This window comes from Acipenser ruthenus, chromosome 1, assembly GCF_902713425.1.
Source record: "Acipenser ruthenus chromosome 1, fAciRut3.2 maternal haplotype, whole genome shotgun sequence".
NCBI lineage: Eukaryota > Metazoa > Chordata > Actinopteri > Acipenseriformes > Acipenseridae > Acipenser > Acipenser ruthenus.
The window spans coordinates 119,209,434-119,224,959 of NC_081189.1; positions in this window are offsets into that span (position 1 = coordinate 119,209,434).

The following is a 15,526-nucleotide window of genomic DNA, read 5'->3' on the forward strand; positions in this document are numbered from 1 at the left end:
TTCCATGTTGTGTCTTGTTTTGCAGTGTGTCACCAGACTGTTTAAATGTTTAATAGCACTGCTCAGCAATTGTTCATGTAAGGGCTATTATCTAGGAGATTCAACCCTTTGGATGGGTAAACTACTGGTTTCTAAGGATTTATGCAAGTATTATTTCATTTATAGTAGCAACCAAGGGCTGATTGTAGCTCAGTGTTAATAAACAGGTTGAATAACATGTCTAGTTTACTAGGATGTCCTGGTCAATACCTGCTCTACATACACAATACAATATGGAAATACAAAAGTATGGATCGTTGGCTGAGAGCAAAAACATTGCAACTAAAACAAAACTAAAGTTTTAATTTCGCACACAAAAGGAAATTGTAAATTTTTAGTTTAATTTCACGTTTTTCAGAGAGATGGTACACATGTTATGATTAGGCATTGGTTGATAAATGCTTTTACTATCACTACGCTAAATAACTTTTTTAAAAATGACATTCATTTAGGTTTTTTCACAAAAGCACTTGAACATTGTCATTTCTGAGTTAGTCCTGCAGTTATTAGACCATTAGATGGCACCCTACACTGCACTTACGGTTGATGGAATAGAAATATTTAGTAATTCTAGAGCAGTGTTTCTCAACCCTGGTCCTGGGGACCCTCTGTCTGCAGGTTTTCATTCCAGCTGAGCTCTCAGTTACTTAAGACTCTTAATTGAACCAATAATTTGCCTTTTGATTGTTTTCAGCTGTTAAACAGTTGCAGAGTTAAAGTTACTTATAAAATGTGATAGCTAACTTGAAACTTGAAACGTGCAACTGTTTTAAGAGCTGAAAACAATTAAAAGGTCTAATTAAGCAAATCAGTTGAATTTAGGATCTAGTTAAGTAATTGAGAGCTCAGCTGGAATGAAAACACTGGGTCCCCAGGACCAGGGTTGAAAAACGCTGTTCTGGAGGATATTCAAATTATAAAACCAAACCTCCAATCCATGTCTTTTGACACTAAGCCGAGGGAAATGTACAAAGATATTATTTAAGCTTTTCCCCCATTGCATTTAACCAGACATTTCAAAGCAGCTGTACTCAGATTTGTGCCTGCAAGACCACGGTTGTGGCAGCTAATAGAATATAGAATATTGCAATGCTGCTGTAGTAGTAGAGTAACAAAGGTCACTACAGTCCACTAGTCTCTGCTCTCCATGTTTTGTTTGAATCTTCTTTTTTAAACAGCAAGCATAGGAAGAAGACACATTCACACAGGAGAAGTTTATTAAGTTTAAATTCTACTCTACTGCAGAGCTATAAAACATGGTATTGCAGTATAAATATGTTGTGTCCTATAAAAATTGCGTAAATTAACATCCAGTTATGCAACGTCAAAGCCAACATGAGTACGTAAAGTAACCTTTTTTTAAAACTTTCAATGAATTGTTTCAACGATGAAATTGAAATTTGAGTTGAGAACGTTACAGCATGGATTAAGCAATAAATCAAATTAAAATAATAAATCGAGAACAATGCAGGGGTAATATGAGGGTGGGCGTTACATTCTCATTTATCACACGCTACCCCATGCAGTGTTTATCATTAGAAGTCTGAAGATGTGTGGTGCTTGTTGTGGAATTTCTTTGTTTGACGGCTCACGCTGGGGTCGTGCTCTTGCTGGTGTTCATGAGTGCAGAGGAGCCAATTGGGGAAAAAAATGCTCGCCAGTTATAATACAGTTCTGTGTTTTTTTAATGCCGATGTGGCTCTATTATTGTCGGAACAAAACAAATGAGTTGCAAGCAGAGTAGATTCGGTTAATAAGTGTGATGCTTTTAAATCACATCTCGATAAGGTGTTTACCAAGGCCTTGTGATTTGTGCTATTTTTCTAATAGATCATTGAATTGTATTCTTTATTATGGGCATCTTCAATGTGACAACAAACCTAACATAGAACTAAGCAGGTGTGAGCTGGTTTAGCATGTGTCTACAATGTAAATGAAAATCCTTAGTTAAAGAATAGAATTGTTAAGTGAGCAGTCTTTGACACAGTCTTATGTGTTATAACTGAATATGTTATGAAAAATTACATTTGTTTTCATCCTCAATAAGTGAAGTGTCTCTACAATCTTCTAAAGTCATTTCCTCCAAACATACATCTTTGGATAAGTGATTCTCCAGTGAAATCTTGACCAGTCAGTGCAATGTTCTGATCTGATTTTGACCTTGCGAAGCTGCCCAACAGTTGTCTGTGTCTGTATATGTTTGCCCTTCTATGGTACATGATCCATGATCTTTGAGTAGTTGCAACAGTTATGATTTATCCAGCAGGAACAATGCTTTCATTTTCAAGTTCATGTTCCTTTAAACACTTCAAATCTTTGCAGTAAAACCGGGATTTGAGTAAGGAGAGGTTAAACAATACAGCCCCAAACGGCGATGTGTGGCACATTATTTTGTATATCTACAGGCATTGTTGTAGTATTCCAAACGTGAAGATGCTTGAAGTGTGTTGATGGTTTTTAAAACTTAAAGCAGATCTCCATGATTAAGGAAAACTCTCTGAATAAGGGCCGACGTGTCGGGGTAGTGAGTGTCCGGAGATCTTTGTCTGTCTCTCAGTGAAGTTCCACGTCCTGTGGGATAACAATGCAGCAGGTGCATCCGAATGCTGATTAGATGACGTGCCCACCTCCGGCTTCTTCATGAGCTCATCAGCAGAGGGGAGAAGAGACTGGGCTGTAAACATGCCAACCAGCTTTCTGTTGGAACAGACCAGGGAGACTGGGCTGTAAACACAAACTTGCCTGGATAAGGGTGTCTGCTAAGAAATGAGATAAAATAGAATGACTTCAGTTCTAGCAAGTACAAGTATATGACAAAATACGATTCAATAACGGAGCAGATAACAGTGTCAGTGATAGTTACATCAGGATATAATTAAATGCAAAATACTACAGATTAAATAACACTTGTGGCAGATTACAGTACTCTAAAGTACAGGATTAAAAGCAGTAAAATAGGGAGCAGATAAGAGCAAGTAAAGCAGATTAAGGAGGAGTGATAAAGTGTCCAGCGGGAAAAGAGGAGTTCTACAGGTGCTGTCTGAAGAGGTGAGTCTTGAGGAGGTGCCGGAAGGTGGTCAGGGACTGGGCAGTCCTGACATCTGTAGGAAGGTCATTCCACCACTGCGGGGCGAGGGTGGAGAAGGAGCGGGCTCTGGAGGCAGGGGAGCGTAGAGGAGGTACAGCCAGTCTTCTAGTGCAGGAGGAACGGAGAGGTCGAGTGGGGATGTTGGGAGAGATGAGGGTCTGGAGGTAGCTGTAGGCGAGTACAAGAGTCTTGAACTGGATGTGATCGGGAGCCAGTGGAGTGAGCGGAGCAGTGGAGTTGCGTGGGAGAAGCGAGGCAGAGAGAACACCAGAGAGAGCAGCGGAGTTCTGGATGAGCTGGAGCGGACGCAAAGGGTCGGATTCTTCGGATGTTGCTCAGGAAGAATTGGCAAGTGCGTGCTAGAGTGGAAATGTGCTGGGAATAAGAGAGGCAGGGGTCCAGGGTGACTCCAAGGTTCTTAGCTGAGGAGGAGGGAGAGAGTGTGGTAGATTCCAGAGGAATGGAGATAGAGAAATCAGAGGAGGGGGAGGTGGAGGGAAAGAAAAGGAGGTCAGATTTAGAGAGGTTGAGTTTGAGGTGATGCGAGTGCATCCAGGAGGAGATAGCAGGCAGACAGGTAGAGATATGGGAGGGGATGGTGAGGTCAGAGGGGGGGAAGGAGAGGAAGATCTGAGCATCATCAGCATAGAAATGGTACGAGAAACCATAGGATGTGATGAGGGGCCCAGGGAGCGGGTGCAGAGAGAGAACAGGAGAGGACCCAAGACTGACCCTTGGGGAACTTCTGTTGAGAAAGGGTGAGGTGTGGAGGTTGCTCCACGGCAGGTTACCTGGTAGGTGCGGTCGGAGAGGTAGGAGGAGAACCAGGCCAGAGCAGTGCCAGAGATTCCCAGGTCAGCGAGAGAGGATAGTAGAATAGAGTGATGTACAGTGTCAAAGGCAGCAGAGAGGTCGAGGAGAATTAGGACAGAGGAGAGAGGCAGCTCGGGCAGAGTTTAGTGAGTTAGTGACAGACAGGAGGGCGGTTTCAGTGGAGTGAGCAGAGCGGAAGCCAGATTGGAGAGGGACGAGCAGAGAGCTGGCGGGGGAACAGCCCGCTTGAGGGTTTTGGAGAGGAAGGGAAGGAGGGAGGTGGGGTCGAGGGTAGGTTTTTTGAGGAGGGGAGTGATGGAAGCTTGTTTGAAAGCAGAGGGAAAGAGACCAGAAAGGAGAGAGGTGTTGAGAAGGGAGGAGATGAAGGGAAGTAGAGCAGGAGCTGCAGCTTGAAAGAGGTGAGTTGGGAGGGGGTCCAGGGCAGATGTGGTGGGTTTGTGACCCAGGAGCAGGGAGGAGAGGTCAGAGTCTGAGAGGGGAGAGAAGATGGAGAAGGAGGTGAGTTAGTAGGGGATGCAGTGGGTGTAGGGGGTGGGGGGGAGGGAGAGGTGTTAAAGAGTTTGCGGATATCTGAGATTTTAAAAGAGGCAAAGTCATCAGAGGAGATAGAGGAGGGAGGGGGAGGTAGAGAATAGTTTACGTGGGTTGTTAGTGGGGGCTTGGATTATAGATTGGAAATAAGCACATTTAGCAGAGGAGAGAGTAGAGGAGAAGGAGGAGAGGAGAGAGCGGTAGAGGTCTAGGGCAGCAGGGAGTTTGGTTCTCTTCCGTTTCTTTTCAGCAGATCGCAGTGTGGTTCTTGTTGAGTGGAGCGTAGAGGAGAGCCAGTGTTGGGGAGGGGAGGGACGAGCAGGTCGGGAGGTGAGGGGACAGAGGGAGTCGAGGGAGGAGGTGAGGGAGGAGAAGAGGGTGGAGGTAGCAGAGTCTACAGAGAGTTGGGAGAAGGAGTCGACAGGAGGGAGGTGAGAGAGAGTGGTGGAGGCAAGGACAGAGGGGGAGAGAGAGCGGAGGTTATGGCGAGAGGTGACAGTGGGGGTAGGAGGAGCAGGGAGAGAGGGGAGAGACAGAGAAAAAGTGATGAAATAGTGATCAGAGAGGGTGGAGGGGCAGCAGGCCCTGGAAAGGTGAAGTCCAGTTGACGGCCAGCTTTGTGTGTCGGGGGGGGGATGGAGAGAGACAGAAGTCGAAGGAGTGAAGGAGAGAGAGGAATCCAGCAGTGGCTGGGGTTGGAGAGATGGATATTGAAATCACCTAACAGGACAGTTGGGGTATACAGAGAGGGGAGGGAGGAGAGTAGATTGTCGAGTTCATCGAGAAAGTGAGCGAGAGGTCCAGGGGGGCGGTACAGTACAATTAGCAGGAGTTGACAGGGAGAGGTTAGTTGGACAGCATGAAATTCAAAGGTGTTAACAGAGAGTGAGGAGAGGTCAGAGGGGACAGAAAAGAGTAAGGAGAGAGAGAGAAGAAGACCAGTCCCACCTCCCCGTCCAGTGAGACGCAGGGTATGGGACAGGACATAGAGAGAGGACAGGGCGGCAGGAGTTACAGTGTTATCAGGGGACAGCTAGGTTTCAGTGAGAGGAAATCGAGAGAGAGGTGGGAGGCAAAGGCAGAGATGAAATCAGCTTTGTTAGCAGAAGAGTGACAGTTCCAGAGTGTCAAAATACATTCTCTCCTTTTAAATTCTTCTCTGTGTATCCTTTGTAAAGTACCCAGAGTTGATGGCTGTATACCCCAACTGTAATAAAGTAGAATACCGTTCTGTATAAACCCTGGGGATTAGTCTGATTGCTCATCACTGGACTCTCTCCTTACATCACTAGACAGTGTTGGACAATTACAAAGCTGGAACAAAATAATAAAAATATCCTTATTTCACAGACCCTGATCAGCACAAATCTATTGGACTAAGAGATGTGAACATAATAGAGGACTAGAATCTGATGATTAGAGTCTAGCTGTCTCCCATCAGTGCTCTTCAGTGTCTGGAGATTATTATTATTATTTATTTCTTAGCAGACGCCCTTATCCAGGGCGACTTACAATCGCAAGCAAATACAAATACATTCAAGTGTTACAATATAAGTCATACAATAAGAACAAGAAATACAATCATTCTCAAGTGTGACAAACCACAATTCAATAATACAGCAGATAATAGTGAAAGTTACATCAGGATATGATTAAGTAGTGATAGTTACATCAGGATATGATTAAGTACAAAATACTACAGATTAAACACTTGGCAGATTACAATATTCTGAGGTACAGGATTAAATGCAGTAAAATAGGGGGCAGATAAGAGCAAAATAAAGCATATTTAAATGAAGGGTGATAGTGTCCCAGGATACAACAGAGGAGTTCTACAGGTGCTGTTTGAAGAGGTGAGTCTTAAGGAGGCGCCGGAATGTGGTCAGGGACTGGGCAGTCCTGGAGATGCTCAGATATGGAATCAGTGAAGGTCTGGATCACAGCTTGGTCCAGGTTTTATTAGACGTCCGAGAGAGCATCTTCCATTATTCCTGCTGTTAATGGAGTTGCCGTCAGGATGAGGTTTAGCTTCGTGATGCGTCACTGGCAATGGCAGTGCAGGATATTAAGCCGAAGATCCGGCACAGCATCTCGAAGGCCAGCTCCACCCTCACCATGCCGTACCGACACCCTGAACACACAAACACTTTGTAAGGGATTATTATTATTATTATTTGTTTATTTAGCAGACGCCTTTATCCAAGGCGACTTACAGAGACTAGGGTGTGTGAACTATGCATCAGCTGCAGAGTCACTTACAATTACGTCTCACCCGAAAGACGGAGCACAAGGAGGTTAAGTGACTTGCTCAGGATCACACAATGAGTCAGTGGCTGAGATGGGATTTGAACTGGGGACCTCCTGGTTACAAGTCCTTTTCTTTAACCACTGGACCACACAGCCTGCCTTTCAGTTCATTTCAGTTCCAGAGAGAATGTAAAACTATAGCCTGAAGGTGGAGGAGGAGGGACTGGGAAGGGGAAGAAGTCCTGGAAGTCAGTTTACAGAAATATGACCATTAATCATTTGATGCAACAAACTTTTACATAAATGAATTACTCCAAGGCAATCCCCTATAACATACATGTACAGTAACGGCAAAAATTATGGCAACAACACATGGTTTATAGCAAGACTAGGGGTGAGGATTGTATTGCCCAGTTTTCCTCACTCAGACCTCTGACTTCCTAAATATCTTGGTATCCCTGAATAAATAATCATCTCCTCTTAAAAATATGCTAAATATTTTTATGAGCAAGACATCTTACAAGTAGAATGGTACCCTGAAATGTTCTCCTTTTTCTAGGAAAGCTGGGGATGGGGAGTTTGTTGCCAAATAACGTCACTCAGACTTTTTTCTCACGAAATATCTTGGTATCCCTGAGTTAGTGGGTGAATGTGCGTTTTAGCCTGTGTGATGCAAGCCAAGCGCTCATACATTGCAGCAAGACACTGATTAATTGTGAAATCTTTGGTCATACATAACTGTAGGCAGGGTAGTTTGAGGAACTGAAACCATTTACGCATAGCCCTTTCCTGGTTCCTTCACAGGCTTCCAAATGGTCTATTCAGGGTCAGAAATACACTTCGGATCACTCGCAGGTGTAGTAGTGTAAGGGTCAGAAATACGCTTCGGATCACTCGCAGGTGTAGTAGTGTAAGGGTCAGAAATACGCTTCGGATCACTCGCAGGTGTAGTAGTGTAAGAGTCAGAAATACGCTTCGGATCACTCGCAGGTGTAGTGTAAGAGTCAGAAATACGCTTCGGATCACTCGCAGGTGTAGTAGTGTAAGGGTCAGAAATACGCTTCGGATCACTCGCAGGTGTAGTAGTGTAAAGGTCAGAAATACGCTTCGGATCACTCGCAGGTGTAGTAGTGTAAGAGTCAGAAATACGCTTCGGATCACTCGCAGGTGTAGTAGTGTAAGGGTCAGAAATACGCTTCGGATCACTCGCAGGTGTAGTAGTGTAAGAGTCAGAAATACGCTTCGGATCACTCGCAGGTGTAGTAGTGTAAGGGTCAGAAATACGCTTCGGATCACTCGCAGGTGTAGTAGTGTAAAGGTCAGAAATACGCTTCGGATCACTCGCAGGTGTAGTAGTGTAAGAGTCAGAAATACGCTTCGGATCACTCGCAGGTGTAGTAGTGTAAGGGTCAGAAATACGCTTCGGATCACTCGCAGGTGTAGTAGTGTAAGAGTCAGAAATACGCTTCAGATCACTCGCAGGTGTAGTAGTGTAAGAGTCAGAAATACGCTTCGGATCACTCGCAGGTGTAGTAGTGTAAGAGTCAGAAATACGCTTCGGATCACTCGCAGGTGTAGTAGTGTAAGGGTCAGAAATACGCTTCGGATCACTCGCAGGTGTAGTAGTGTAAGGGTCAGAAATACGCTTCGGATCACTCGCAGGTGTAGTAGTGTAAGGGTCAGAAATACGCTTCGGATCACTCGCAGGTGTAGTAGTGTAAGGGTCAGAAATACGCTTCGGATCACTCGCAGGTGTAGTAGTTTAAGAGTCAGAAATACGCTTCGGATCACTCGCAGGTGTAGTAGTGTAAGAGTCAGAAATACGCTTCGGATCACTCGCAGGTGTAGTAGTGTAAGAGTCAGAAATACGCTTCGGATCACTCGCAGGTGTAGTAGTGTAAGGGTCAGAAATACGCTTCGGATCACTCGCAGGTGTAGTAGTGTAAGAGTCAGAAATACGCTTCGGATCACTCGCAGGTGTAGTAGTGTAAGTGTCAGAAATACGCTTCGGATCACTCGCAGGTGTAGTAGTGTAAGAGTCAGAAATACGCTTCGGATCACTCGCAGGTGTAGTAGTGTAAGAGTCAGAAATGCGCTTCGGATCACTCGCAGGTGTAGTAGTGTAAGAGTCAGAAATACGCTTCGGATCACTCGCAGGTGTAGTAGTGTAAGTGTCAGAAATACGCTTCGGATCACTCGCAGGCGATCACACACACACTGAGACACACACGTACACACAAACACTGAGACACACACACTGAGTAACACACATGCACACGCACACACACGCTGAGACACACACACACATACTGAGACACACACACTCACACGCACACACACACTGACACACACACACTGAGACACACACACACAATGACACACACACACACACACTGACACACATGCACATGCACACACACACACACACTGACACACATACACACACAGTAACACACACACACTCACACACTGACACACACAGACACACACACACACACACACTGACACACACAGACACACACTCACACACACGCACACACACACACACTCATTCTGCCTCAGTAGCTGGCAGCCGTGGGTCACTGTGTAAATAAATTCCCAAGGCCCTGAGATCAGGTGGGAGACGTGGGGGCTGTCTGCTGACTCATATACAACTTGTTGAAATTGATTGAGGGTTTTTTTAAATTGTTTTTCTTACTTCCCTTAAGCCAAGGTTTATTATTGTTCCTTAAAAGGCTTAGTTTGTGGTTAATTGTCAAATCTCAGTTTGCATAAAGTGCTACAGTGAAACATGCTAAGTCACAGACACATTCAGAATTGGTTGTTTCTGAAGAAAGGGCCAGATTCCAATTCTAATCATTAGACTGTTTCCAACCGGCAGAATTTTTTTTTTTTAGCTTTCCTTTTGATGACCCCAAATGAAAGAGAAGCGGTCTGAGTGGGCTTTTTGCAAGCAAAGGATGAGTAATATGTTACTATCTCATTGTAAGTCCCATGCTGCCATTGACGCAGTACAGAATGGTGCCACTACCACACTGCCAATGACTATATGAGATGAGATGTATTCCTATTGAGAGCAGCATCCCTACACGCAAGAGGCTGTACTTGAAAGTCATTTATATTGTAATACAAATACAATGAATAAAACTCATAAAAAGCACATTCAAACATACACAAATCTAGACTGTTTACTCTTTCTGTTTAGCCACAGAATCCTGAGAGGGTAATCACTGAAATATCCAGATGTGCTGCAATAGATATGCAGCATTAAGCTAAGGAAACACAAATCTGCTTTTTCAGGAACAGTGACTCGAAACCTGCTTCCAGGAGACCCGGAAACCTAGCTTGACGCAACTTTGCTGTATCAAACCACAAGTCTCCCCTGGTGTTCATGCAGTGGCCTGAAACCTAGTCTCCTGAAACCAAGTTCCAAGCTACAAAGTGGCGTCGTGTTCCCTCAGCATTAGGATCACAGGACACTGTAATGTCATTACTGTAATGTTTGTGCTGAGATGATTCAGCTGCACATCAAACCTCTAAAACACTTACTGTTTGTTTCAGCTCAGCCCACTCGAATCTGGCTTGTGTTGGGAGCACATGAACCCAGTAACTGTACCGCTTTCGAGACAGTCAAGCATTTACAAACAAACAGTTTCAAAGCTAAAACAACTGGAACAAAACAGGGACAAAAATGTCAAAGTTGCCTCCGATACAGCTGGTTGTATTATCCACTTGTCCCCATTAACAGACCCCGGTATGGCAGCACACTCCTGTAGGTGAAATACTCAGTATCCCATTAAAATGAATCTTTATTCATATCCACCTGGTTTTTATCGTAAAACAAGCAGCACGTCTCGACACTTCAGTGTCTTCATCAGGTTACAGAATTAGTAAATGTTAACGACACCGTTAATCACTTGCTTATATACTCTTAACCAATTAGCAGTTACTAATTCAATTACATCAAATCACAGCAAGTCATACCATATAATGAATAGCCAATCAGGAAATACCAACTGCATAACATTTAGTTAAACTTAAAATCAATTCATATCACAATGAGAGAGACATAACACTGAAGAATTCATCGCAGACCATTCTACTTATAATACAATATCACAATGAGAGAGACATAACACTGAAGAATTCATCGCAGACCATTCTACTTATAATACAATATCACAATGAGAGAGACATAACACTGAAGAATTCATCGCAGACCATTCTACTTATAATACAATATCACAATGAGAGAGACATAACACTGAAGAATTCATCGCAGACCATTCTACTTATAATACAATATCACAATGAGAGAGACATAACACTGAAGAATTAATCGCAGACCATTCTACTTATAATACAATATCACAATGAGAGAGACATAACACTGAAGAATTCATCGCAGACCATTCTACTTATAATACAATATTTCTATTAATAGAAAAGAAGGTCATTATCCTGTATATAAAAAATATACAGACACACACAACAACAATTTTAATGTATTAGGACCCTTGGAAATAAAGTGATAAGATCAATAGTATAATATGTTCTCTCAAAACGTAATCATAATTCCTTCACTTAAGCTTCCTACAGGTGAAATTACTACGGACCGAAAACAAATTAATAGCACAATAGAGAATTTGAACAAAAAATGATCAGAATCCAAGAAAGATGTTAAAAGCATACAGATATACCTAGGTAAAATAAAATTAGATCCCTTAACTGAAGAAGATAAAAATATTATATAATATTTAATCTCAGCCATTGACTCCCTTCAAATAAATCTCCGGGCCAAGGTGGATACACTTCTAAGTTTTTAAAACATTTAAGAACTAGTCGCACCTGTTCTTCTTAAAACCTTGAACTCATCTTTCCTGGAAAGTAACCTTCCCTCTTCAATGAATACTGCAATTATATCATTACTACTTAAACCTAATAAGGATCCACCAGAATGTCAAAGTTACAGGCCAATTTCCTTATTGCAAACTGATTGTAAGGTCCTAGCAAGAATTCTTACCAACCCATTAACCAGATGTATTGGTAAGATAATTTGTATTGATCAGAAAGGGTTTATAAAAAATAGATTTGCTATGGCTAATATTAGGCAACTGTTAGCAGTACTTGATATTCATAAACACACCTTAGTTCCAGCAATGGCCCTTTCTTTAGACTCTGAGAAAGCTTTCGATAGAGTTGAATGGAACTTCCTTTTTGAGACAATGACTAAAATGGGATTCGGTTGTAGCTTTCTTAATTGGGTAAAATTAGTTTGTCTAATTCGAAAGTCTGAGGGTGTACAAAGAATTGGGCAAGGTAGATAATCATCAGAAATGAGGCTATATGCAGATGACATATTACTCGCCTGTATAAATCCTCACGAATCTCTTCTTCAGAATCTCTTACTTCAGATTATAATACATACCCCTTTGGGTGTCCTAAAATAGGCCTTACATATTTAGGAGTTACAGTTCAAAATAACATTAAAGAAATGGTCAGTAAAAACCATTAATGCATAAGCTTGAAATCAAACTAGAAAGCTGGAATAGCCCCCCCCCCCCCCCCCCCCCATTCATTATGGGTCAGATTAGAGTTCTTGAAATGATGATGGTTCCCCAACTGATTTACATGCTGGCTATGCTTCCTATCCCTGTACCTACGTCCATCTTTAAATATATAAATTATTTACAAAGTTTATATGGGCAGACAAGAAACCAAGAATCACATTTTAAAAAACTGTTCTATCCCTACAGTCGCTCTAAAGGCGCTAAATGTATATTGGTACTATTTATCCTATCAGTTTTAACTCTCAAAGGATGTTTTTTAGTTTCCGATTCTAAATCCCCTAATCCCTTTCACCTCAAAGAAATTTGTTTTCATGGCCCCCACCAGCTTTACAGAAATACACGTTTTAGATTTCCAAATCATATTCTAAAGAAAGCAATGCTTGAACTCAATGATATGAGAACAATGTATCTATCCTCAGGTATATGTAATAACCCCATGTTAACATATAAGAAAAAATGTATATAGAATGATTCGTGGATTAATGCTGGCATAAATACAATTAGTATCATATTAAAGGCGGCATGGTGGCGGAGTGGTTAGCGCTGCTGCCTCACAGCGCCAGGGTCCTAGGTTCGAATCTGGCCTAGGATACTGTCTGTGTGGAGTGTGCATGTCTCCCCGTGTTCGTGTGGGTTTTCCCCGGGTACTCTGGTTTCCTCCCAAAGTCCAAAGACATGCTGCCCAGGTTGATTGGCCACTCTAAATTGCCCTCTGTGTGTGGTGCCCTACGATGGACTAGCGTCCCGTCCAGGGTGTAGTCTCGCCTTGCACCCTGTGTGTGCCGAGTTAGGCTCCGGCTCACCACGACCCTGTAAAGGAGTAAGCGGTTAATGATGGATGGATGGATACTCTTATTAAATCAACTCTTTCTAAACCTTATAAAAGGAAACCTTGTCCTCCACAAATTACCAAATTGGGGTATTTTTTTTTTTTATCTGATTCTAAAAATGCACATGGATTTGTTTCAAAATTATATAAATTGTTTCAAGATAGTCAAATTGCCTTTGCTGGCTCTTTAAAAGTTACTGGGAAAGTGTTTTGAAAACAGAGTTCAGCAATAATACGTGGAGATTGGTCAATAAAAATGTCAAATTATCCTCACAAAATGCTAAATTGCGTTCAATTCAATATAAAATACTGCATAACGTTTACTTTACCCCCTCCAAGTTATATAATTGTAAGCTGTCAGATAATTCTTCATGCTGGAGATGTGGCAAAGATAACTCTGATATATTACATTTAATTTCGTATTGCACAAAAGTATCAATATTTTGGAAAGATATATTCTTTCATGTAAATAATATATTTAATACCAATATAAAAATGTCTCTTAAACTAGCAATACTTGGAGATACCGCTGATCTACATCTTTCTTTTACAGAACGCAAATTACTTCTTGGTCTATTCATTCTTGCTAACAAAAAAGCTATCCTTTGTAGTTGGAAGGATACTCAACCTACGACTGTTATTATGGCGACATTTGGCAGTAGAAGCCCTAACACTTTTTCTATCTGGTTACATATTGTTATTCCATAGTCCATATTGTTATTCCTTATAGCAGTTTTATGTTCTGCAATTCTAATTTTAAGATTACGTTTCGTTTGTCCCTCATAAATGAGACCACAAGGGCATTTCACCATGTAAACAATATGTGTGGAATTTCAATTAATGAAACTTTTTATGGGAAATCGACGTCCAGAATGCGGGTGCGTAAATGTCTTTGATATTATGTGTTAGAACAGTGGACACGTCTACCACATCGATAATTACCATGGATATCAATAGATTTATTTAACCAGCTAAACTGTATCTGATGGTGCTTTATACATAGAGGAAACCAACTCGTCTTTTTCATTCTAAACCAGATTTCTGGTAAAGATGTAACGAAGGGGTGGCGTTCAGGGTCACATGCCAATATTTTCCAATGTTTACGTATGATCTTTTGAATGTCATTAGACATATGATTAAACTCCGTCACAAAGTTAACGAGGTATGACACAGGCTGGTTTTTGGGATGGAACCGCATAACAGTCTCGCGTTTTGATTGGTCCATGTCTGTCACATGCATATGTCGTCACACGAGTGGAAAAGCTTGCAGGCATTTTTAACATTGTGATCAGAGAGAGAGAGTGATCTGCTTTCCACAACCTTTCCATTCAAATATAATGAGGTATTACACTGTACTGATATAACAAACTATTGGCGATTACTTTATATGAATTATCATGTTATGCACCAATGTAAGAATTGGCTTTCTGTGGTGGTGTACTTTTTTCTTTCAAGTAGCATATATCTATAATCGTTTTTGCGATATATTTTAATATAAAATGTATACACAATTGCAGTTTTGTTAGAGGATACATTAGTTTATCTCTAATGTAATCACAGTTTTACATATAGACTGCCCCTGTTTTCATTTACGTAGCAAATTCTGGGCCGCTTTGCTTTTCAGATAATGTCTCAAATTCTGGGCCGCTTTGGTTTTTAGATAACGTCCCAAATTCTGGGCCGCTCTGATAACATCCCAGTTTCTGACCTGCTCTGGTTTTCAGATAACGTCCCGAATTCTGCATTTTCGAATTCAGGCCAGTTTTTGAGATATTCTGCTTAGCTGACAGCCGAGTTTCTAAGTCATGCATACACAGTTTACTATAAACTGGACCGTTAATTCATTTAAGAGTAACCCTTAGTACATGAATCAAAGTTAATGTATTTTTACTCTCCCCAGAAAACATTTAGGAACATGGTATACCAAAAAAAAAAAAAAAAAAAAAGGACGTCTCTTTATCAGAACTCCTGGGTTTAAGAGACCAGTGCACTTCAACAACTTCAAATAAATCCTATTGTATCGTATTAGTCAACATTTCCCTTATCTATTCCTGGTAGTTTATACAGGTCAGGGGTTTTCATCCTTTCTTTGAAACTACCCCTTCTATCTGGAGGTTTCAGCTCGAGTACCCCTTTACAATTTTTGCTCAACTGAACGGTACCTCAGTTACAATAAAATGGAAAATAATCTGATGACCCCCCCCCCCCCCCCCGGTTTAAGACAGAACAACAAACGGTAGGCTTAATTCTTAAAACTTTTAACTACAAGTATTTGGATGCACAAAATTAAAAAGACAAGTATTGGGTTAGGAGCACACCTATTTTTTTGTAACTTTGACGGCCTTTTGTAAAAGTGAAGGCCTTTTGATACCCAGCATACACTGCAAT